This window comes from Triticum urartu, chromosome 4A (genome assembly GCF_056163025.1).
Source record: "Triticum urartu cultivar PI428250 chromosome 4A, HENAU_Tu73, whole genome shotgun sequence".
Lineage (NCBI taxonomy): Eukaryota > Viridiplantae > Streptophyta > Magnoliopsida > Poales > Poaceae > Triticum > Triticum urartu.
The window spans coordinates 404141600-404164421 of record NC_141876.1 but is presented as its reverse complement, the minus strand read 5'-3'; positions in this window follow the sequence as shown (position 1 = coordinate 404164421).

Sequence of the window (22822 nt, the reverse complement as noted above, 5' to 3'; positions counted from 1 at the left end):
AAAAAAGGAAAAACAAAAGAAAAGAAAAAAGGACATAGTGAAGGTATGAGTGTCCGGGGCGGTCGAGCCGTATTTCGGATCACAAGATGGTTATGCCTCCATCCGGGTCCATGGTATTTTTAGTGCGTAATTATGTATGCGCGGTACGATGGCCGCCACTTAGTCAGGACGGGGACGGAGGCCAAATTGCTAGTCGAGCTCCTGACGAGCCGAGCTGTTCTTCTGCGGAATGGTTCGGACTCTCTTGACAGTGTCCGGGGGATCGGCCGCCGAATTGAGGTTCTGCTTGACAAGGCCGCCCTGTACCTCTGCCGCTAAGGTGGCGGTGTGCTCCTCGGTGCGGAGGGAGCGTTCCGTATTTCCATTGACTTTTATGACGCCACGCGGTCCGGGCATGTTAAGCTTGAGATAAGCATAGTGTGGCACTGCATTGAATCGAGCAAATGCAGTTCGTCCGTGCAGTGCGTGGTAGCCGCTGTGAAAGGGGACGATATCGAATATTAACTCCTCACTGCGGAAGTTGTCCGAAGACCCGAAGACAGCCTCTAGTGTGATTGAGCCCGGGCAACGGGCCTCTATGCCCGGTATGACTCCTTTAAAGGTAGTCTTTGTGGGCTTGATCCGCGATGGGTTAATGCCCATTTTGCACATTGTATCCTGATAGAGCAAGTTGAGGCTACTGCCACCGTCCATCAGGACTCACGTTAGGTGGAACCCATCAATTATTGGGTCCAGGACCAGTGCGGCTGAACCGCCATGACGGATACTGGTCGGATGATCCCGGCGATCAAAAGTGATTGGGCATGACAACCATGGGTTAAATTTTGGAGCGACTGGCTCTATCGCATAGACGTCCCTGAGTGCGCGCTTGCGCTCCCTCTTGGGGATGTGGGTAGTGTACATCATGTTTACCGTTTTGACCTGAGGAGGGAACTTCTTCTGTCCCCCTGTGTTCGGCGGCCGGGGCTCCTCGTCGTCGTCTTCGCTTTGCGATCCCTTATCTTTGTTTTCAACATTTAACTTGCCAACCTGTTTAAAAACCCAACAATATCTATTGGTATGATTGGGTGGTTTGTCTAGGGTGCCATGAATCTGGCACGGACGGTCGAGTATGCAGTTCAGGCTGGATGGGCCCGAATTGTTCTTTTTGAACGGCTTCTTCCGCTGACCAGGCTTAGAGCCGCTGAATCCGGTATTAACCGCCGTATCCTCGGTGTTGTCATTGTTATTTCGACGCTTGTACCTGTTGCGCCGAGACTTGTCGTTGCTATTTTTAGCTTCAGGGGTGCCGGCATCGCTTGCATTGTTTTTGCTACGGGCCAGCCAACTATCCTCGCCTGCGCAAAAGCGGCTCATGAGTGTCGTGAGGGCCGCCATGGACTTTGGCTTCTCTTGGCCAAGGTGGCGGGCGAGCCATTCATCGCGGATGCTGTGTTTAAAGGCCTCTAGGGCTTCGGCATCCGGACAGTCGACTATCTGGTCCTTTTTAGTTAGGAACCTGGTCCAGAATTTCTTGGCGGACTCTCCGGGCTATTGAACTATATGGCTTAAGTCATCGGCGTCGGGAGGTCGAACGTATGTACCTTGGAAGTTATCAAGGAAGGCTTCTTCCAAGTCCTCCCGGCTGCCGATAGAGTTTTCGGGCAGGCTATTCAACCAGTGTCGTGCTGGTCCTTTGAGTTTTAGCGGGAGGTATTTTATGGCATGAAGGTCATCGCCGCGGGCCATATGAATGTGGAGAATGAAGTCCTCGATCCATACCGCGGGGTCTGTGGTGCCATCATATGATTCTATATTCACGGGTTTGAACCCTTCTGGGAATTCATGTTCCATGACTTCGTCGGTGGAGCAATGAGGGTGTGCGGCGCCTCTACATCGGGCCGTATCGCGACGTAGCTCCGATGGGGTCCATCTGCGGCTTTCAGCCCGCGCATGACTAGGTTTGTCACGTACGAACAGGTAGCCGTCGTCGCGTGTCGGGGCACGTCCTCGCGATCCGTAGATCGACCTGGTATGTCCTGCTTTATTATTCAGGTCATGTCGAAGGTCATATGTATGACCGTGAGCTGATTTACCTCTGCCTTTGCGATGAGGCGGGGTGGGCTTGTGTTCGGCTTGAGTTGCCTCTTTGTTCCGACCACGTGGTGGTTGGTCAGCCGCATTGCGCGATGGTGGTATGTGTTCCGGTGCCTCATCGTCGAACTGAGGTAGTAATTTGCGCTTCGGGTAGCTTTTGGCCGGGCACTTGAGGCCGTATTCTTCGGCTGCTAGGACGTCGGTCCATTTATCGTTGAGTAGATCTTGGTCAGCTTGAAGCTCCTGCTGCTTCTTTTTCAGGCTCCTTGCAGTGGCTATTAGCTAGTGCTTTAAGCGCTCCTGCTCAAGAGGTTCCTCAGGCACGATGAAATCCTCAGTGCCGAGGCTCGCCTCATCCTCGGAGAGCGAAAGATAATTACTGTCCTCTGAGTCCTCGTGTGTGGCCTGTTTACCAGGGCTAACCTGCTCATCTTCATGTTCATCCTGTTCGGTAGCTGCGTCAACGGGGTCTTCGTTATCTTAGGCACCTTCCGGAGTGTTATCTTCTCATGTGCCGGTGTTGCTATATTTACTGCGGTGTGACTTAGAACGGCGCCGCTGACGCCGGCGTTTCAATTGTATCTCAGGAGGTTTTTCCTCGACTGGATCTTCTTTTTCATCGCCGTTGTTTTCCTTTGGTGCATCCACCATGTATACATCGTACGAGGAAGTGGCCGTCCAGCGTCCAATGAACGGCGGGTCCTGGGCCTCTTCTTCTCCGGCATCGTCATCCATACCGTCGATGTTGTCGGAGCCGTAATCGAGCATGTCAGTTAAGTCTTCGACAGTGGCTATGAAGTGGGTGGCGGGTGGGGAGCGAAATTCCCTATCATCAGCTTCTAGTTCGAACTGGATATAGTTCGGCTGTGAATCCCCTTCTAAGGATAGATTTTTTAATGAATTCAGCACATCGCCCAAGGGTGAGTGCCGGAAGATGTCCGCTGCGATGAATTCGGCGATTGATAACCGATCATGCTTGACTTGCGCGGACACACATAGTTCGGAACTTTTAACCGGAAACGAGCCCGAGGTTCTGGTGACACAGGCATTACCAGGGGTTAGGTCTGTGTGCGGCTCCAAGGCCGTGGAGTCTGCGGCTTCCGTGGCAGGGTTAAGCTTCCTGTCCTCGGATGGCGTGACCTGCTCCGGATCTAAGGCCGGAGCGGTTGCAGGTGCAGTTTCCTGGGTATGGCCCGATGACAGATCTAAGTCATGTTCATCGAGGTGATGGGGAGCGATTGCCATGGTATCGAATCCGTCGAAGATCAAGTCTCCGCAGATATCCGCGACGTAGTTCAAGCTCTGGAATTTGACCTGACGGCCAGGGGCGTAGCTGTCGATCTACTCCAGATGGCCAAGCGAGTTGGCCCGCGGTGCGAAGCCGCCGAACACGAAGATCTGTCCGGGGAGGAAGACCTCCCCTTGGACATCATTGTTGTAGATGATTGAAGGAGCCATCAAACCTTTTGAGGACGGCACAGTGGAACTCTCAATGAAAGCACCAATGTTGGTGTCAAAACCGGCGGATCTTCGGTAGGGGGTCCCGAGCTGTGCGTCTAGGATCGATGGTAACAGGAGACGGGGGACACAGTGTTTTACCCAGGTTCGGGCCCTCTCTATGGAGGTAATACCCTACGTCCTGCTTGATTGATTTTTATGAATATGAGTATTACAAGAGTTGATCTACCACGAGATCGTAATGACTAAACCCTAAAAGTCCAGTCTGGCTATGATTATGAGGATTCGGCCTATCTACATACCTAGCCCTCCGGTTTATATAGACACGGGAGGGATCTAGGTTTACACAAGGTCAGTTACAGAGAAAGGAATCTTCATAGTTGGTCGCCAAGCTTGCCTTCCATGCCAAGGAGAGTCCTATCCGGACACGGGTAGAGTCTTCCGTCTTTGTATCCTTACGGCCCATCAGTCCGGCCCATATCCAACAGGCCGGATGCCCGAGGACCCCTTAGTCCATGACTCCCTCAGCCGTACCGGGCCGTTGATGGAGCCACGCTCATGGGCCGCAGGCAGGCAAGTCTGGGCACCCCCGTTCCTAGGATGCCGACAGTAGCCCCGGGCCCAAGGCGCGCTCGAACTTGGCTTCGAGGTGAAGCCAAAGGGCAAGTGCGGAGCGCCGCGGGCCCCAACCTCTTGCGGCCTTGATTGACGTGTGGTGATTGATGGGATGTGGGTGCCTCCGCTTCCCTACGCTGCCTCGGCAACCGTTCATCATTACGTGCGATCGTGGAGACCGGCAGTTGGCCTCCTCCAGGCTATAAATGAGGGGAGGGGCTGAGCCCCCTCTCTCATCTCTGCCTTCTCGCCGATTAATCCTTCTTTTTCCTCCTCGCTTCGCCATCTTGCTGCTACCCCATGGCGCCGACGAAGAGGTTCTCGGCCGCGGAGAAAGGGAAGGCTCGCTAGGAGGGGCCCGGCTCGCCAGCACCCAAGAGGGGGCGTGGCCGCCCTCATAAGCACGCCGCGACCCCTGTTATGGCTCCTTGGGGGCACGGTCGTACTCCTTCGGGGACCGGCGTCGTCCTCGGCGGCCGCAGTGGCATCTCCTCCCACAGCGGGGGCCGCTCTAGGCGGAGCAGCCCATGCGCTGAGGTGAGGTGTGTCGTCGTCACCCGGCCTCCTCGGCTGCGCTTCCATTCGGCGGAGGTGCTCCCGGAGTTCGTCGTGTGGTTGAAGAGTCCGGCTGGCCCCTGGCTCCAGCTTCTGCACTCCTTTGCCAGTGAGCTACCGGTCGAGGGTCTTGACAGCCTCTGGCTGCAAGCGGATGGCTGCTGCAGAAAGACCTCATGGGTCGCGGTGGAGGTCTCCGTCGTGTGCAATGTGGCCCTGGCCCGCAGCTGGCAGAAGTTTGCTCGCGTGTGCGGCCTGAGCAGGCGGTGCACCCTCCACTTCAAGTACGATGACGCCGCGACCCTCTTTGTGAGGGTGTTTGGGGAAGATGGTCGCCGCGCAGGGTGCTTCCCTGAAGACAGCTGCGGCGATGATGATCTTGGCCTGGGCTACGCCAGCGAGAGAACCAGCAGTGACGACTACGACCACTTGCCGGGCCTGCTACGACCAGCTGCCGACTATGATGACGCGGCGGTGAAGCGCGAGAGGGACTCATATTGAGCTGAGTCCAGGAGGCCCTCAGAGCCGCGCCTCATCAGCTGTCGCGGTCATGCGGGCCGCTTTTGTTTGACTTTTCCTTTCTTCCTGCATTTAAAAAAAGTAGATGGCCCTGCTGGAGCATGTAATGAACTGTGGTCTCTATACTGCTATGTTATGCTTATTGCTCCGGCGTTGTTCGTGCTCCACGTAGATGCAAAAAGAAGGGGGTAACTTAGCTTGATACGCTCGGGGTAGTTTCCCGTCTCGTGAGGGCGTGCCTCCTGGCATGTAGTGAGGCCTCCTTGTTGTCGACTTGGGAGCCGCTGACCTCGGGAGGCGTCGCGAAGATGCAGAATTTGTTAGGACATCTGTGGGGTGCCTTACTCCTCCTTGCGCGAGCCCTCAGGCATGGGCTAATCATGGCTTAGTGCACCGCATCGTGGTACTCGTGGGGCATGGGCTTAGGAGGGTGCGTCAATCACGAGCTCATTTGAGGGCGCCTCGCGAAGATCAAGGGAGCCGAAGCTCTGGGGCGACAGGGCTTTGGCGAGGTGTGTCCGTGGTTTAGGCTAGCCCAATGCACACACACACCAGCTCAGCCCCCGCGCGAGGCATACGAGGGAGAGCGTCGGGCAACTGCCGTCCTCCCTAACGCAAGACAAAGAAGCGAGCGAAGAAGTAAAAGAAAAGGGAACTCAACCAAGCAATCGATAAACTCCAGAACTCCAAATTTCATTAAAAGGTTGCAAACCAACTACAGAAAGCAAATGAACAACCGCGTCCGGCACCTAGTCTAGTCTTCTCACCAGCGCAGAGCTAAGTGCTGCCACTAGGACGTGGGAGGGAGCCCCCGAGGCCCGGTGGCGGCACTCCGGAGAACTCCGAGGCATGTACAGACGCACTCATTATTATGTGAGAGCGTCACGAGCGGAGACCTTCACAGGCACTAGGCCTTGCTTCATGGGTAGAACTTCCGGAGGTGCTGGATGTTCCAGGCGTTCTAGATGGGGATCCCGTCCTGCGTCTCTAGGCGCGCGGCGCCAGGCCTGGAGATGCGGGCAATCCTAAACGGGCCCTCCCACATGGGTGAGAGCTTATGCAGCCCTTCCCTGGAGAGCGCCCGCCTCAGGACGAGATCGCCCACCTCGAGCGTCCTGGAGCATATGCTGCGGCAGTGGTACCGCTGCAGCGCTACTGGTACCTTGCTGCTCGGAGTGAGGCTTGGCGGCGGCGTTCCTCCCCCAGCACGAGGTCCATCCCCCGCATGGCGTCTTGACGTGCCTCGTCAAACGCCAAGACCCGCGCGGAGCGATGCTTGACCTCATGAGGGAGAACCACTTTGGCTCCGTAGACGAGGAAGAACGGAGTCTCGCCCGTTGGCTTGGTGGCGGTTGTGCAAATGGACAACGGCACGGACTGGAGCTTGTCGTGCCAGCCCCTGTCGCAGGCCTCGAGCTTCTTCTTGAAGGTCCTTGTCTTGAGGCCTCTCAAGACCTCCGTGTTGGCGCGCTTAGCTTGGCCGTTGCTTCTGGGGTGTGCCATTGAGGCGTAGCATATCTGCATTCCAAGATTAGCACAATATGTTTTGAAGAGATTGCTAGTGAACTGCGAGCCGTTGTCGGTGATGATGCGATTAGGGACTCCGAAGTGGCTCAGGAGGCCCTTGATGAACTTGACCGCGGAACCGGCTGGGATGGTGCGGACAGCTTCCACCTCCGCCCACTTGGTGAACTTGTCGATGGCGATGTAGAGGTAGCGGTAGCCCCCGGGCACTCGAGGGAATGGACCCAGGATGTCTAGCCCCCAAACCGCAAACGGCTACGAGAGTGGGATAGTCTGGAGGCCCTGAGCAGGCTGGTGGATTTGCTTGGCATGGAACTGGCAGGCTTCACAGGATCTCACCAGCTCGGTTGCGTCGCTGAGTGTTGTGGGCCAGTAGAATCCACTGCGGAACGCCTTGCCCACCAAGGTGCGTGATGACGAGTGATGCCCGTAGTCTCCGTCGTGTATGTCAGCTGACAGTTCACATCCATGCTCCCTAGTGATGCATCGCAAGGAAACATCATTCGTTTGTTTTCGATATAACTCACCGTCCTGGATGCAGTAGGTTGTAGCCTGTCGAGCTACGCGCTCTGTGTCCTCCTTCTTCGGCAGGGTCCCTTGCAGCAAGTATGCCTTGAATTCTTCAGTCCAGCACCCCTCCTGGGGTTCGGGCATGAGGAGAAGGCGTGCTCCTGAGGTTGGGCCGCAGGCGGGAGCTCCTGAGGTTGGTGGCAGGGGGAGCTCCTCCTGAGGCAGCATAGGCTCTGCAGCCAGAGGGGCCACTGAAGGCTTGAAGAGCCGCTCCTCGAAGACGCCGGGCTCCTGGGGCTAATGCCTTGACGCCCTCTTGGCGATATTGTCGGCTTCCTTGTTCGAGTCGCGGGGCACATGCTGCAGTTCCAGGCCCAAGAATTGCTTCTCCATTTTGCGTTCCTCCGTGAGGTATGCCTCCATGTGCTCGTCCTTCGACTCATACACCTTGTTGGAAAAGTTGACGAGGAGCTGGGAGTCACCCTTAATGGTGAAGCGCTTCACCCCCAGGGCCGCCGCATCCTTGAGGCCGGTGATCAATCCTTCGTATTCCATGATGTTGTTGGAGACCTTCTCGCCCTGCTGGAAGTAGAGCTGCACAACATAGTAGAGCTTGTCCTGGGTGGGCGAGATCAGCATGGCGTCAGCCCCTGCGCCCTGGCACGCGAAGGCGTCGTCGAAGTACATGACCCAGTCGTCTGGTGCTTCGCTCCCCGGTAAGAGAGACCGGTCCTCTCCTGCTTCGGCCCCTGGGGCATCAGTCCACTCCGCCATGAAGTTGGCAAGCACGGCTCCCTTGATGACCCTGGTGGTGCTAAACTCCAACTAGAATGCTTGCAGCTTGATGTTCCACACGGCGACCCTTCCCCACAATATTGGGGCTTCGGAGTACCCTCTCCAGTGGGTAAGCTGAGATGACCTTGATGGGGTGGCCTTGCAAGTAGTGGCGCAATTTGCGCGAGGCCATGAGGAGCGCGAGCAGAAGCTTCTGCGGCCTGGGGTAGCGTGCATGTGCGTCTTGCAATACCGTGCTGACGAAGTACACCGGGTGTTCGACGAGGGTGGAAGTGTTGGTGGAGTCTGGGATCTCCTAAGGCTAGGGCGCTCCCTGGGGCTGGGGAACCTCTGGAATTCGGCCGCCTATCGGGGCTACCGCAGCCTCAGGAGCACCGTCTTGTGGAGCCCAGTCATCTGCTGGCGCTGCTGTGGCTTCAGGGGCACCATCTTGGTGCTGTATCATCCCGACCGAATGTGCAGTGTCGGGTGGCAGGCTCTTGGCCTAGTGATCCTCCCGGACGGCCACCAACGCTGCCCTAGCGTAATGAGGCGTGGCGGCTAGGTAAAGCACTAGGGGCTCGAGGGGACGCGGCGCCACCATCACCGGTGGGCTGGTTAGGTATCTCTTGAGGTCTTGAAACACCATGTCGGCCTCGAGTCCACTCGAACGGGCCCTTCTTCTTTGTCAGCTTGAAGAATTGGAGGGAGTGCTCCCCCAGCTTGGAGATGAAGCGCCCCAGTGAGGTTACGCATCCCACGAGTTTTTGCATTTCCTTGAGAGTCCGTGGCGGGCTCATGTCTTCTATTGCTTTGACCTTCTCCGGGTTCGCCTCGATCTCCCTGTGCAACACGAGGAAACCCAGCAGCTTGCCGGAGGGGATGCCAAACACGCATTTCTCCGGGTTGAGCCACAGGTCTACCTTGCGCGGGCTGGAAAAAGTCTCCTCCATATCCTGAATGAGGGTCCTTGCCTCCCGAGATTTCACCATAGTGTCGCCGACGTAGGCCTCAGCGTTCCTCCCAAGCTGTTGGCCTAGGGCGATGTGCATCAGCCGTTGGAAGGTTGCCCCAGCATTATGCAGCCCGAACGTCATGCAAGTGTAGCAGTACACCCAGCACGGGGTTAAGAAAGCCGTCTTTTCTACGTCCTCCACCACCATCTTGATCTGGTGGTAACCTGAGAAAGCATCTAGGAAACACAGGAAGTCGCACTCGGCGGTGGAGTCAGCAATCTGATCAATTCCCAGAAGCAGGAACGGGTCTTGAGGGCAGGCCTTGTTAAGGTTGGTGAAGTCTACGCACATGCGCTCCTTCCCACCTTTGTTGGGCACGACGACCGGGTTCGCCAGCCATTTCGGGAACCGAACCTCGCAGATGACGCCTGCGTCTTGCAGCTTGCGGGTCTCCTGGATGATGAAGGACTGCTTCTCTGCGGACTATCACCGTGCCTTCTGCTTCACCAGGCGCACATTCGGGCACACCCTTAGGTGGTGCTCGATTATCCCCCTCAGAACCCCGACCAGCTGCTTGGGCTCCCAGACGAATACCTCCTTATTCACGTGCAGGAAGTTCACCAATGCCTCTTCTTGGTCCGGGGCAAGGTCAGCACCTATGGTGAAGGTGGCTCCTGAGGCCCCATCCTCGTTGACCGGCACCTACTTCGTCTTGGCCCAATCTTGAGAGAACAATTGCTTCTTCTTCGCTGGTGTAGCCCCTGGGTCCCAGGTGCCGATTCTCTTACGGGGTGCGCTGCCGCCATGGCCCTGATGGAGAGCTCGAGGGCCATCAGGGCCTCCTTGGTGTCTCCAGCCACGGTGAGGACATCGTTGCTCCACGGCATCTTCATGAGGTTGTGGGTAGGGTGAGTTGCTGCCATGAACTGAGCCAGGGCTGGGTACCCAAGGATGGTGTTGTACGGGAGGCCGATGCGAGCGATGTCGAAGTCGATAAGCTCGGTGCGGTAGTTGTCGCGAGTACCGAAGATGACTGGGAGGCGGATCTTCCCTAGGGGGCTGGTGGAACCGCTGCCAACTCTGGAGAAGGGCTTAGTGTGACGGAGCCGGCCGTGCGGCACATGGAGCAAGCCGAAAGATTCCACGGAGAGCATGTTGAGGCCAGCCCCGCCGTCGATGAGGGTCTTGGTTACCACCACATTGCAAATGGTGGGTGTGCAAAGCATCAGGAGCGTGCGTGAGCCAGCGGTGGTCGTCGGATGGTCCCCTGAGTCGAAGGTGAGGTCGGCCTTGGGCGCCACCCATCCCGGGGGAGGTCCCTAATGCACAGAGGTGGCGCCCATTTGGCGGAAGAACAGCTTGACGTGGCGATCCGAGGGCGGTGCATGCGAGCCGCCAAGGATGGCTGCAACGGCGAGGGGCGCTGGTGCTACAAAGCGCGTGACAAAGAGACCGCACAGCTCTCCCCAGGAGCCCATAGAGGATCCTGGCAAGTTGAGTAGCTAGGCGCGCGGCACGCCGGCTAGGGCCATGGGAAACCAGTTGGCCATGACCTGTCATCGCCTCCGGCTTCCCGAAGGGCCTCCTCGTACACCAGCAGGAAGGCTGCTGGATCCGCCGCACCATCGTAACGAGGCGGCATATCCGGCTTGAACTTGTGCGGCCACTGCACCTGTTGTAAGGGGTGAAGGCCCGGATGCCCATGGCGCCTTCGCGCGCTCCCGTCGATCCAGCCGGTGGGGCGGCACCTGCCATGAGAGCCAAATGGAGAGATGAAGTGGGCGGAAGGGTGGAGCAAGAGGAGAGGCGGAGCTCCGGCGCACCCCTAGCTAGCGCGCCAAATGTCAGATTACGGGTTCCGACAAACCCTTGAGAGGTTCGAACTCTTGGGTGCGCACGAAGACCACTCTCTCCCTAGCTCGCTCGCTCAACGATTCCACAGCCTAGCACGACGAACCCAAAGAACAAGAGACACAGGGGTTTATACTGGTTCGAGCCACCTCGCAGTGTAATACCCTACTCCAGTGTGTGGTGGATTGCCTCGGGGGCTGAGGATGAACTAATACAGTGGATGAACAGCCTTAGGAGGTGAGGTGTTCTTGGGCTCGATGAGCTGGTGAGCTGGTCAGGGTGGAATTGATCAGATCTCTGGAAGGGTCAACCCCCTGCTACGGTGGTGACTAAGTCCTATTTATAGTGGCCTTGGTCCTCTTCCCAAATGTTTAGGCGGGAAGGGATCCCACAATGGCCAAGTTTGAAGGGGGACAACTAGTACAAGCTATCCTCACAAAAGTAGTCTTCGCCTGCCAAAGGCTCTGGCGGTGACGCTGCTATGGGCTCCGCAATGACCTCCGTCCTGCTGTTCTGCTGGTCTTGGTCTTGTTGCACCGATATGGAAACCTCTGCTTGATTCCTTGGGACTCCACATCTGTGCTTGCCTCCTTACACCAAAGAGGAAACTGGTACAATGCGCCCGCTGGCGCTTGCCTGGCTTTGGTCGTCATGGCTCATGTCATGCGAACATCTCGAGGTGCCCCTTGCATAGATATCTCCACTCCTCGGGAGTCAGCCTAGTGAGGCTGCCCCCAGGAAGGTCTTGGTGTCGTCTGCCTCGCGAGGCTTGGCCCCTCGCAAGGGTCTTGAGTTGTCGCTGCTGAAGCTGGGCCGTACCGGGCCATTGATGGAACCACGCTCGCGGGGCGCAGGTGTCGGTGTCAAAACCGGCGGATCTCGGGTAGGGGGTCCCGAACTGTGCGTCTAAGGTCGATGGTAACAGGAGACAGGGGACACGATGTTTACCCAGGATCGGGCCCTCTCTATGGAGGTAATACCCTACGTCCTACTTGATTGATCTTGATGAATATGAGTATTACAAGAGTTGATCTACCACGAGATCGTAATGGCTAAACCCTAGAGGTCTAGCTTGTATGGCTATGGTAATGAATATCCTCCCCCTCCTGACTAAGTCCTCCGATTTATATAGAAACCAGGAGGATCTAGGGTTACACAAGGTCGGTTACAAAGAAAGGAATCTACATATTTGGTCGCCAATCTTGCCTTCCACGCCAAGGAGAGTCCCATCCGGACATGGGTGCAGTCTTCGGTCTTCGTGTTCTTCACGGCCCATAAGTCCGGCCCATGGTTAATAGGCCGGACACCCGAGGACCCCTTAATCCAGGACTCCCTCAGTAGCCCCTGAACCTGGCTTCAATGACAAGGTATCCGACGCGTAGATCTGTCTTCGGCATTGCAAGACGGGTTCCCCCTTATGAACTCCAAGATAGTCTTCGGATGTATTGATCGTGTCTAGACCTGTAACACACACACAACACACAACCGCAGAGAGAATATAATAATCCACGAGTCTAATGACTTCACGTCTGCCCGGTCATAATTTTGAACCGTTTTTCGTCTGCCGCTCCATGTTTAGAGACGTGGTTGCCATTGGCACGTCTTGTCGAAGCAGATATCGTGTCCCCTTATTGTGGGATTCTCATCAATACGGGCGTGGGTAACCCAACCGTGTCGTTTACACAGCCCTTAGGAGTAGGCAAATTTTAAGGCGAGTGGGGAGGCGTTCAATATTCACTGCCCTTATAAGGGGATAAGGATTCCCCCTTTGAGGGAGTCCTGGATTAGGGGGTCTCCGGACAGCCGGACTATATCCTTTGGTCGGACTGTTGGACTATGAAGATACAAGATTGAAGACTTCGTCTCGTGTCCGGATGGGACTCTACTTGGCGTGGAAGGCAAGCTAGGCAATACGGATATGTATATCTCCTCCTTTGTAACCGACCTTGTGTAACCCTAGCCCCCTCCGGTGTCTATATAAACCGGAGGTTTTTAGTCTGTAGGACAACATACAATCATACCATAGGCTAGCTTCTAGGGTTTAGCCTCTCCGATCTCGTGGTACATCAACTCTTGTAATACTCATATCATCAAGAATAAATCAAGCAGGACGTAGGGTTTTACCTCCATCAAGAGGGACCGAACCTGGGTAAAACATCGTGTCCCCTGCCTCCTATTACCATCCGCCTTAGACGCACAGTTCGGGACCCCCTACCCGAGATCCGCCGGTTTTGACACCGACATTGGTGCTTTCATTGAGAGTTCCTCTGTGTCGTCGCCGTTAGGCTTGATGGCTCCTACGATCATCGATAGCAATGCAGTCCAGGGTGAGACTTTTCTCCCCGGACAAATCTTTGTGTTTGGCTGCTTCGCACTACGGGCCAACTCGCTTGGCCATCTGGAGCAGATCGAAAGTTACGCCCCTGGCCGCCAGGTCAGGTTTGGAAGCTTAAACTACACGGCTGATATCCGTGGAGACTTAATCTTCGACGGATTCGAGCCCCTGCCTTGTGCGCCGCGCGGTCACGATGAGTACGATTTAGCTCTACCATTGGACAGTGTTCGAGAAATCGCACCGGTAGCCGCTCCAACCCTCAATTCGGAGCCAGTTGCACCATCCATGGACGGGTGGATAGACCCCGCCACGGAGGCCGTATCCTCTGTGGCGATCAAGCCGAATATCGACCTTACCCTTCGCGAGAGCTGTGTTGCCAAACTGTCGGATCCTTCTCCGGCCACGGACTCCGAACCGCCTGCGCCCGTTCCTGTCGAATCCGATTGGGCGCCGATCATGGAGTTTACCTCCGCGGATATTTCTCAGCACTCGCCCTTTGGCGACATACTGAACTCATTAAGCTCTCTCTCCTTGTCAGGAGAGTCCTGGCCGAACTACGTCCGGCAGGATTGGGATGCGGATGATGAAGAAATTCACCGCCCACCCACCACCCACTTAGTAGCCACTGTCGATGACTTAACCGACATGCTCGACTCCGAAGACATCGACGGTATGGACGACGATGCGGGAGGCGAAGAGGAACCACTGCCCACAGGGCACTGGACACCCACTTCATCACATGGCGTATACATGGTGGACACACCCAAAGAAAATAACGACGGGGAACGGAAGGACGCAGCGAAGGGTGGTTCCCTCGAGAAGCAGTCCAAGCGGCGGCGTAAACACCGCTCCAAATCCCACCTCAGCAGAAATAACGATCATATAGACCCAGCGTTAGAGCAGGGTGAACCATTGCCCGACCACGGCAACACGGAAAATCAAGCCGAACAACCCAACCCTGTCGAAGATAACAGTCCGGACGGCACCACACCGGACAGGTGCCAGGAGCAACATAACGCCCACCACAGGCTTGTTGCCACGGCAAGGAGCCTAAAAAAACAGAAGCAAAGGCTCAAGGCTGCACAAGACACACTCAAAATCAAATGGAGTGAAGTACTCAACACTGCAGCGAAGTATGGCAGTAATCGTCACACCAAGAGCTATCCGAAGCGAAAGTTGCTACCTGAATTTGATGAGGAGGCCTTAGATCCTCCACAATTAAAAAATAAAACGGCCATCCGATCGGATAGACGACCTCATAGCCAACATAAAGCGGCAAACGACACCGCACATAGACCAGTACGCGATCTGCGTAAGGGCTCGCATCAAAAGGACGGAGCAACCAGATCCATCTATGGACCACGCAAGCGCTCTCCAACATACAATGCAACACAACAAACATCCGAACACCACGGTACACCCAAATACAGGGGTGTCGCACACCCTTTATGTTTCACCGACGAGGTGCTAGATCATGAATTTCCAAAGGGATTCAAACTCATAAACATAGAGGCGTACGACGGAACAACTAACCCTGGGGTCTGGATTGAGGACTACATCCTCCACATCCATATGGCTCGAGGAGACGATCTCCACGCCATCAAGTACTTACCCCTCAAGCTCAAAGGACCAGCTCGGCACTGGCTTAAAAGCCTCCCCGAAAACTCCATCAGAAGCTGGGAAGGCTCGAAGACGCCTTTCAGGAAAATTTTCATGGGACATATGTTCGACCACCGGATGTAGACGATTTAAGTCATATAACTCAACAGCCCTGTGAGTCAGCCCGAAAACTTTGGAACAGGTTCCTCACTAAAAAGAACCAAATAGTTGACTGTCCGGACGCCGAAGCCTTAGCAGCCTTCAAGCATAGTGTTTGAGACGATTGGCTTGCCAGACACCTCGGTCAAGAAAAGCCGAGAACAATGGCAGCATTAACAAGCCTCATGACCCGTTTTTGCGCGGGCGAGGATAGCTGGTTAGCCCGATGCAGCACCAGTGATCCAAGTACATCTGAAGTCAGGGATGGAAACGGGAAATCATGACGCAGCAAGAATAAGCGCCGGAATAAAGAAGATAGCCCGAAGAGCACGGCGGTAAACGCCGGATTTAGAAGCTCTCGGCCAGGGCAGCAGAAGCCGCCCTCCAAAGGCAACAGAGATGAATTGTCCAGTCTAAACAAAATTCTGGACCAAATATGTCAGATCCATAGCATCCCGGATAAACCTGCAAATCATACCCATAGAGAATGTTGGATCTTCAAACAGTCCGGCAAGCTCAACGCCGAACACAAGGGGCAGGATACACCAAGTGAAGATGAGGTCGAGCCTCGCAAGCAAAGCACAGGGGAACAGAAGAAATTCCCACCAGAAGTCAAAACAGTCAACGTGTTACACGTGATAAAAGGGAGAAACAAAGTGACACCTTTAGAGGAACATGCCCCAGGGCCTATCACCGCGGAGCTCCGCCACTGGTCGTCCCAACCGATCACCTTCGACCATTGGGATTACTCGGCAAGTATCCGGCGTGCAGGATGGGCTACCTTGGTATTAGATCCAATAATTGATGGATACCACTTCACCCGAGTCCTGATGGACCGCGGCAGCAGTTTAAATCTGATATATCAGGACACAGTCTGCAAAATGGGCATAGACCCAACAAAAATTTGCCACAGCAATGCTACCTTTAAAGGAGTAATGCCAGGCCCGGAGGCTCACTGCAGGGGCTCCCTGCTACTAGAGGTTATATTCGGCTTCCCCGATAACTTCCGCATCGAAAATTTAACTTTCCACGTCGCTCCGTTCCAAAGTGGCTATCAAGCACTACTCGGACGCGAAGCTTTCGCTCGCTTTAACGCAATACCGCATTACGCTTTCCTCAAGCTCAAGATGCCCGGTCCATGCGGCATCATTACAGTAAATGGAAATATTGAGCGCTCCTTGTGCACCGAAGACGGTGCGGCCGCCTTGTCCGCCGCACACTAAACGGCCTCACCAACTCAAGCATTTAACAGGTCGTTAAGACCACGGACACGGCTAGACGAGTCCGGCTCAGCTATATGTAATTAATACAGGTTTGATGGCTATACCCCTGTTACAATACAAGGGGCTCAACGCGCGTGCAAAAGAGGCAATAAGGCTCACCTTTACTCATTTTCAACTATATATTGTTTATTTAGTATAACTTAACTTTTGCACGGCAACTTTTCAATTAAGTTCCTCTCTTTTTCAGATGACCATCGTGCTACACCCGTCCAGGATACGGCACAACGGAGACACAGGCGCAGACGTGCAGCAGGGACCCGTTCCAAGGATTCTTTGTAGATTAAGACCCTGCGTAAACCTTTTTTATTGTCTCTTGTTGATTTACATCCCTCGGTTTCTCAGTACAATCGAGAAGGATGCTGACGTCTTGGCATGTGGCCACGCCAGAATAATGCACGTACCTGGACACCAGGGGCTTATTACAAAGGGTATTGTTTAGACCCGGTTTACACCATAAAGACCAAATACCTTAGGGAGTGTTCAGCGTCGCGAGTTTGGCCTTATATGCAGTAGCTCCGAATCATGTCTTTGGTCAAATGTTGGGTTTGCCCGGCTCCTATGTTTTGCTGCCTTATGTTCCACTCTATCGGCTAAGGCGGCACCAGGAGAACTACTGCGATTGTGCCCTGGTTCATCCGGACGAGCACCTCAATAGAGAAAGCCGAAAACTGACTGTCATGATATAGCGTGAGACTGGTCAACCACTCGATGACCTATTGGAATCTTTGGGATTCCTCCGCATTAACGAAGGGCCATTCCCCGGCCAGGCATGTACGCACCCCGAATCCGGACGAGTGCGGAGCCACCAGGGGCTATCTAGTAGCCCCACTGTCAAACTCCTCTGGCTAAGTGAAAGTGTTAAAGCATCATAGTTTGGTTGCCTAGTTCGCTGCACTATCACCTCCTTAATAGGACCAACACGTTGGATTAAGTGTGAATACGTGTCTTCTGCGAACACCCCCGCATTATATGCGTGGGGGCTGAAGCCGACGACTGCAATCTTTCAGGTTATATACATGTATACATAAACGGCCGCACAGGAAGCATCATAATACTTTCGGGCAAAAGTATAAATACAGCCTTGATAAATTCAATAAAACGTTGTCTTTACAATGGGAATACATGTCACTCAAACATAAAATTATTCGAGCACTGGGCCTCTATCGAACGAGCGTCCTCAAGAACTTCTTCAAAATAGTGCTCGGCAGCCACCCGGCCTGTGACCGAACCCTGCGCCGCGACAGTGGTGGCATCCATCTCCGCCCAGTATGTTTTGACACGGGCAAGGGCCATCCGCGAGCCTTCTATGCACGCCGACCTCTTCATCGCATTAATGCGTGGCACCGCATCAAGGAACTGCTGCACCAAGCTAAAATAGTTGTTTGGCTTTGGCCTTTCCGGCCACAGATGATCCACGACAGACCTCATGGCGAGTCCGGACAATCTATTGAGTTCGGCCCATTCGGTAAGCTGATCAGTCAATGGAAGCGGATGCTCTGAAACGTTAAATTGCGACCAGAACAGCTTGTCCACTTCACGATCTGTCTGATCTCAGAAGTATTCGGCCGCATCGATAGCGCCCACCGCTAAGTCCAGATATGCGTCGGCTGTAACACCCCGAGACCGATGTGCCGGGTGTCATCCAGTTATTCGCTGTTGCTGCCTTGTCATTGCTTGCGTGTCATGCATTGCATATCATGTCATCATGTGCATTTCATTTGCATACGTGTTCGTCTCATGCATCCGAGCATTTTCCCCGTTGTCCGTTTTGCAATCCGGCGCTCCGTTCTCCTCCGGTGGTCATTTCTACCTTCTTCTCGTGTGTTGGGATTAAACATTTCCAGATTGGACCGAGACTTGCCAAGCAGCCTTGGTATACTACCGGTAGACCGCCTGTCAAGTTTCGTACCATTTGGACTTCGTTTGATGCTCCAACGGTTAACCGAGGGACCGAAAAGGCCTCGTGTGTGTTGCAGCCCAACACCCTTCCAATTTGGCCCAAAACCCACTTAAACCTCCTCCATCATCTCGGTTGTTCGATCACGATCGCGTGGCCAAAACCCGCACCTCATTTGGACTCTCCTAGCTCCCTCTACCTATAAATATGTGCAACCCTTCCAAATTCGCAGGCAAAACCCTAGCAATCTTCCTCCTTCCGCCGCCGGACACTTTCCCGCGCCGACGGACATGTCCGCCCATCACCCCACCGCCGCGCCCAGCCACCGGCGTCGTCCATCGGCGTCCTCCCCGCCCTCTTCTCCGGCGAAGGCCCGGCCCGCCTCGATCTGCGTGCACCCGGGTCCAAACCCTAGATCTGTTTTCAGCGGGTATATTTTTCCTAAGTCCCCGAAATTTCCAGATTCAAATGCACATGTTCATCGCCTCGTAACTTTGCATCCGTGGCTCCGATTCATGCATATAGCATATCAAAATGTTCGTCTCAGAGAGTACATCATTTCGTCTCATTGCATCATTTTCATTTGAGTTCATCTTGATGCCCGAAATGTTGTTAGAAGAGTGCTACTTGAGTTATTTGTCAGATCTGCTGCTCCATTTAGATATTTGTCATTTTTGCCATGATTATTATGTGCATGATATGCCCATGAGTTCTACATATGTTTTGTTAAGGGTTTTGCCATCTTTCCAGAGGTGCAACCCATGTATTTTTGTGATGTGTGTGGTGACTAGCACAAGCTTGCAAAGTGAGGCATTTGCTAATGCTGATTCCAGGGACTTAGCATTTCACTAAGTCCTTGACCTGTTTATCTCATATTGCCATATGTTCATGTTGTTTCCTAGTGATCCGTGCCCCTTTTGAGGATGATCAGTAAGGATGTTTTGTTAATATTGTAGTGCTCTATCCATCCATGTCTTAGTTTGCAATTATGGAGCACCCTAGCTTGAGTCAATCGAGCTCTACTTTTGCTATTTCGTGAATCTGGGCAGATTGTCTACTTGTTAGCGATTTTGCCGAGGATGTTATAATTGATCCGTGCATGCTATGCTATTGTTCTTGCCATGTATAGCTTGTATTTTGTGTATTCTTGATGGGTGTATGCTTAGATTGTCATGCCTTGCTCCGTAGTGAGTGCATCGAGCTCGTAAACATGCCTACTTGATATCTGTTTTTGCATGCTCCAGTTTTCCTCTAAGTCTATAACCTGATTATGTTTTTGCCATGTTCACATGCTTGTAATTGTATTTTCTGATCCCTTTTGGCTCAAGGTCACTAAGGGATTTTTGTTAAGCTCTTTGAGTAGCTCCATTCCATGCTTTACTTTGCCATGTTCAGGTCCTGTAGCATATAGTTTTCATGCTCCAAAGTGTGCTACCTGATCTGAAATTCCAGACAAGTGTTAATTTCACTAAGTCTGAAATCTGTTTACCATATGCATTTTTGCCATCCTTGTTTGAACCTGTTAATGTATTAATTGGCCGTAGCTCACTGCTAGACTTTTGTTAAGCATCATGAATGGATCCCTCCCATGTATTTTGTTGCCATGTTTGAGTGCTGGAGCATGTTCATCTTGTTGCATTTAGTTGGCTACTTGCTGCTTATCTCAGACCGGTGTCATATTTGAATCGCTTGCCATTTCCAAACCGTAACTCCGATTCCGGTGATCTTTATATCGTTTTCAAGAGATTTCATCTCACCTTTCCAGTGGCACACTTGGATTTCCAAGTTGAGGCCAGGTTCATGCTTTCCTTGTCCAATCATGCATATGCATCGCATACCGCATCTCGCATATCATACCATGTTCATGTGTTGGTTGTTTACTATGTTGTGTGCTTCTTTTCTGGTGTTTGCCTCTTCGGGTTGGTTCCAGTAACGTCGCGTTGTGAGGACCCATTCGTCTACGTTCCGTTTGTCTTCTTCATGGACTCGTTCTTCTCCCTTGCGGGATTTCAGGCAAGATAATCATACCCTCGAAATCACTTCTATCTTTGCTTGCTAGATGCTCGCTCTTTTGCTATGCCTATGCTGCGATACATACTACTTTCTTATCATGCCTCCCATATTGTTGAACCAAGCCTCTAACCCACCTTGTCCTAGCAAACCGTTGTTTGGCTATGTTACCGCTTTGCTCAGCCCCTCTTATAGCGTTGTTAGTTGCAGGTGAAGTTTGAAGTTTGTTCCTTGTTGGAACATGGAGATGTTGTTCCTTGTTGGAACATGTTTACTTGTTGGGATATCACAATATATCTTATTTAATTAATGCATCTATATACTTGGTAAAGGGTGGAAGGCTCGGCCTTATGCCTGGTGTTTTGTTCCACTCTTGTCGCCCTAGTTTCCGTCATATCAGTGTTATGTTCCCGGATTTTGCGTTCCTTACGCGGTTGGGTTATAATGGGAACCCCTTAACAGTAAGCCTTGAATAAAACTCCTCCAGCAAGGCCCAACTGTAGGATCTAGAAGTAGATGTGTCTAGAGGGGGGGGTGATTAGACACTTAGTGCTAAAGTTGCAATTTTTAGGCCTTTTTGGTTTGAGTGGAGTTTTAGGCACAATTTCAACATACACAATACATATCAAGCAAGCATGCAAAGAGTATATGAGCAGCGGAATGTAAAGCATGCAACTTGCAAGAATGTATGGGGAAGGGTTTGGAGAATTCAAACGCAATTGGAGACACGGATGTTTTTCCCGTGGTTCGGATAGGTGGTGCTATCCTACATCCACGTTGATGGAGACTTCAACCCACGAAGGGTAACAGTTGCGTGAGTCCACGGAGGGCTCCACCCACGAAGGGTAATGGTTGCGCGAGTCCATGGAGGGCTCCACCCACGAAGGGTCCACGAAGAAGCAACCACCCACGAAGGGTCCACGAAGAAGCAACCTTGTCTATCCCACCATGGCCATCGCCCACGAAGGACTTGCCTCACTAGCGGTAGATCTTCACGAAGTAGGCGATCTCCTTGCCCTTACAAACTCCTTGGTTCAACTCCACAATCTTGTCGGAGGCTCCCAAGTAACACCTAGCCAATCTAGGAGACACCACTCTCGAAGAAGTAACAAATGGTGTGTAGGTAATGAACTCCTTGCTCTTGTGCTTCAAATGATAGTCTCCCCAACACTCAACTCTCTCTCATAGGATTTGGATCTGGTGGAAAGAAGGTTTGAGTGGAAAGCAACTTGGGGAAAGCTAGAGATCAAGATTCATGTGGTAGGAATGGAATATCTTGGCCTCAACACATGAGTAGGTAGTTCTCTCTCAGAAATAGGATGCTGGAAGTGTAGGCTTAGTCTGATGGCTCTCTCCACGAATGAAGAGGAGGTGGAGGGGTATATATAGCCTCCACACAAAATCCAACCGTTACACACAGTTTTCCAATCTCGGTGGGACCGAATCAACAAACTCGGTCGAACCGAAAAGGTAAACCTAGTGACCGTTAGAGATTTTCGGTGGGACTGACATGCAACTCGGTAGCACCGATATGGTTAGGGTTTGGGCATAACGTAATCTCGATGAGACCGATTACACAAACTCGGTGAGACCGAGTTTGGTAATAAGCTAACCAGAGAGTTGGTCAGGTAAACTCGGTGGGACCGATTTGCTCTTTCGGTGAGACCGAAAAGTTACAAAAAGGAAACAAAGAGTTTACACTGCAATCTCGGTGGGAACGATTCGCTCTTTCGGTGAGACCGAAAAGTTACGAAAGGGAAACAGAGAGTTTGCAATCCCATCTCGGTGAGACCGAGATCCCTATCGGTAGAACCAAATTGCTAGGGTTTGGCAGTGGCTTATGACAAGTGAAACTCGGTCGCGCCGGATAGAAAGAATCGGTAGGACCGAGTTTGGCTTAGGGTTTAGGTCATATGTGGATATGGGAAAGTAGTTGAGGGTTTTGGAGCATATCACTAAGCACATGAAGCAAGAGGCTCATTAAGCAACACCTCATCCCTCCTTGATAGTATTGGCTTTTCCTATGGACTCAATGTGATCTTGGATCACTAAAATGTAAAATGAAGAGTCTTGAGCTTGAAGCTTTAGCCAATCCTTTGTCCTTAGCATCTTGAAGGAGTTCCCACAACCTTTAGTCCATGCCACTCCATTGTTGAACTTATCTGAAACATGCTAGATAGAAATGTTAGTCCAACAAGAGATATGTTGTCATCAATTATCAAAACCACCTAGGGAGCACTTGTGCTTTCAATCTCCCCCTTTTTGGTAATTGATGGCAACATACATCAAAGCTTTAGATAAAGATATAAAGAACAGAAAGTAAAGCTTTGGAAGGACATGTAACAAGCATAGGCTCCCCCTACATGTATGCACTCATGTAAATATGAAATATAGAATCATGTGAGAGCATAACCATGACAGAGTAGGCAATGTGTTACATGTATCTTGGCCATATGCATCAAAGCAAAAGATTATCAAGGAAAATACCTTCATGCTCATGAGTCCTTCTTGCAAACAGTATGTACATAAGCAAGAACTCCTCATACTCATGATTTTGATGCATATACTTACCTTGTGGTCTTGAGTTGGCTTAGGATGGAATGAACCTGCACAAACAAAGTTAGATAACACAGGTACATCCACTAGCCAGATCAAACAAAAGAAACCACAAGAATACCAAGATTGGGATGACATGTAGAGA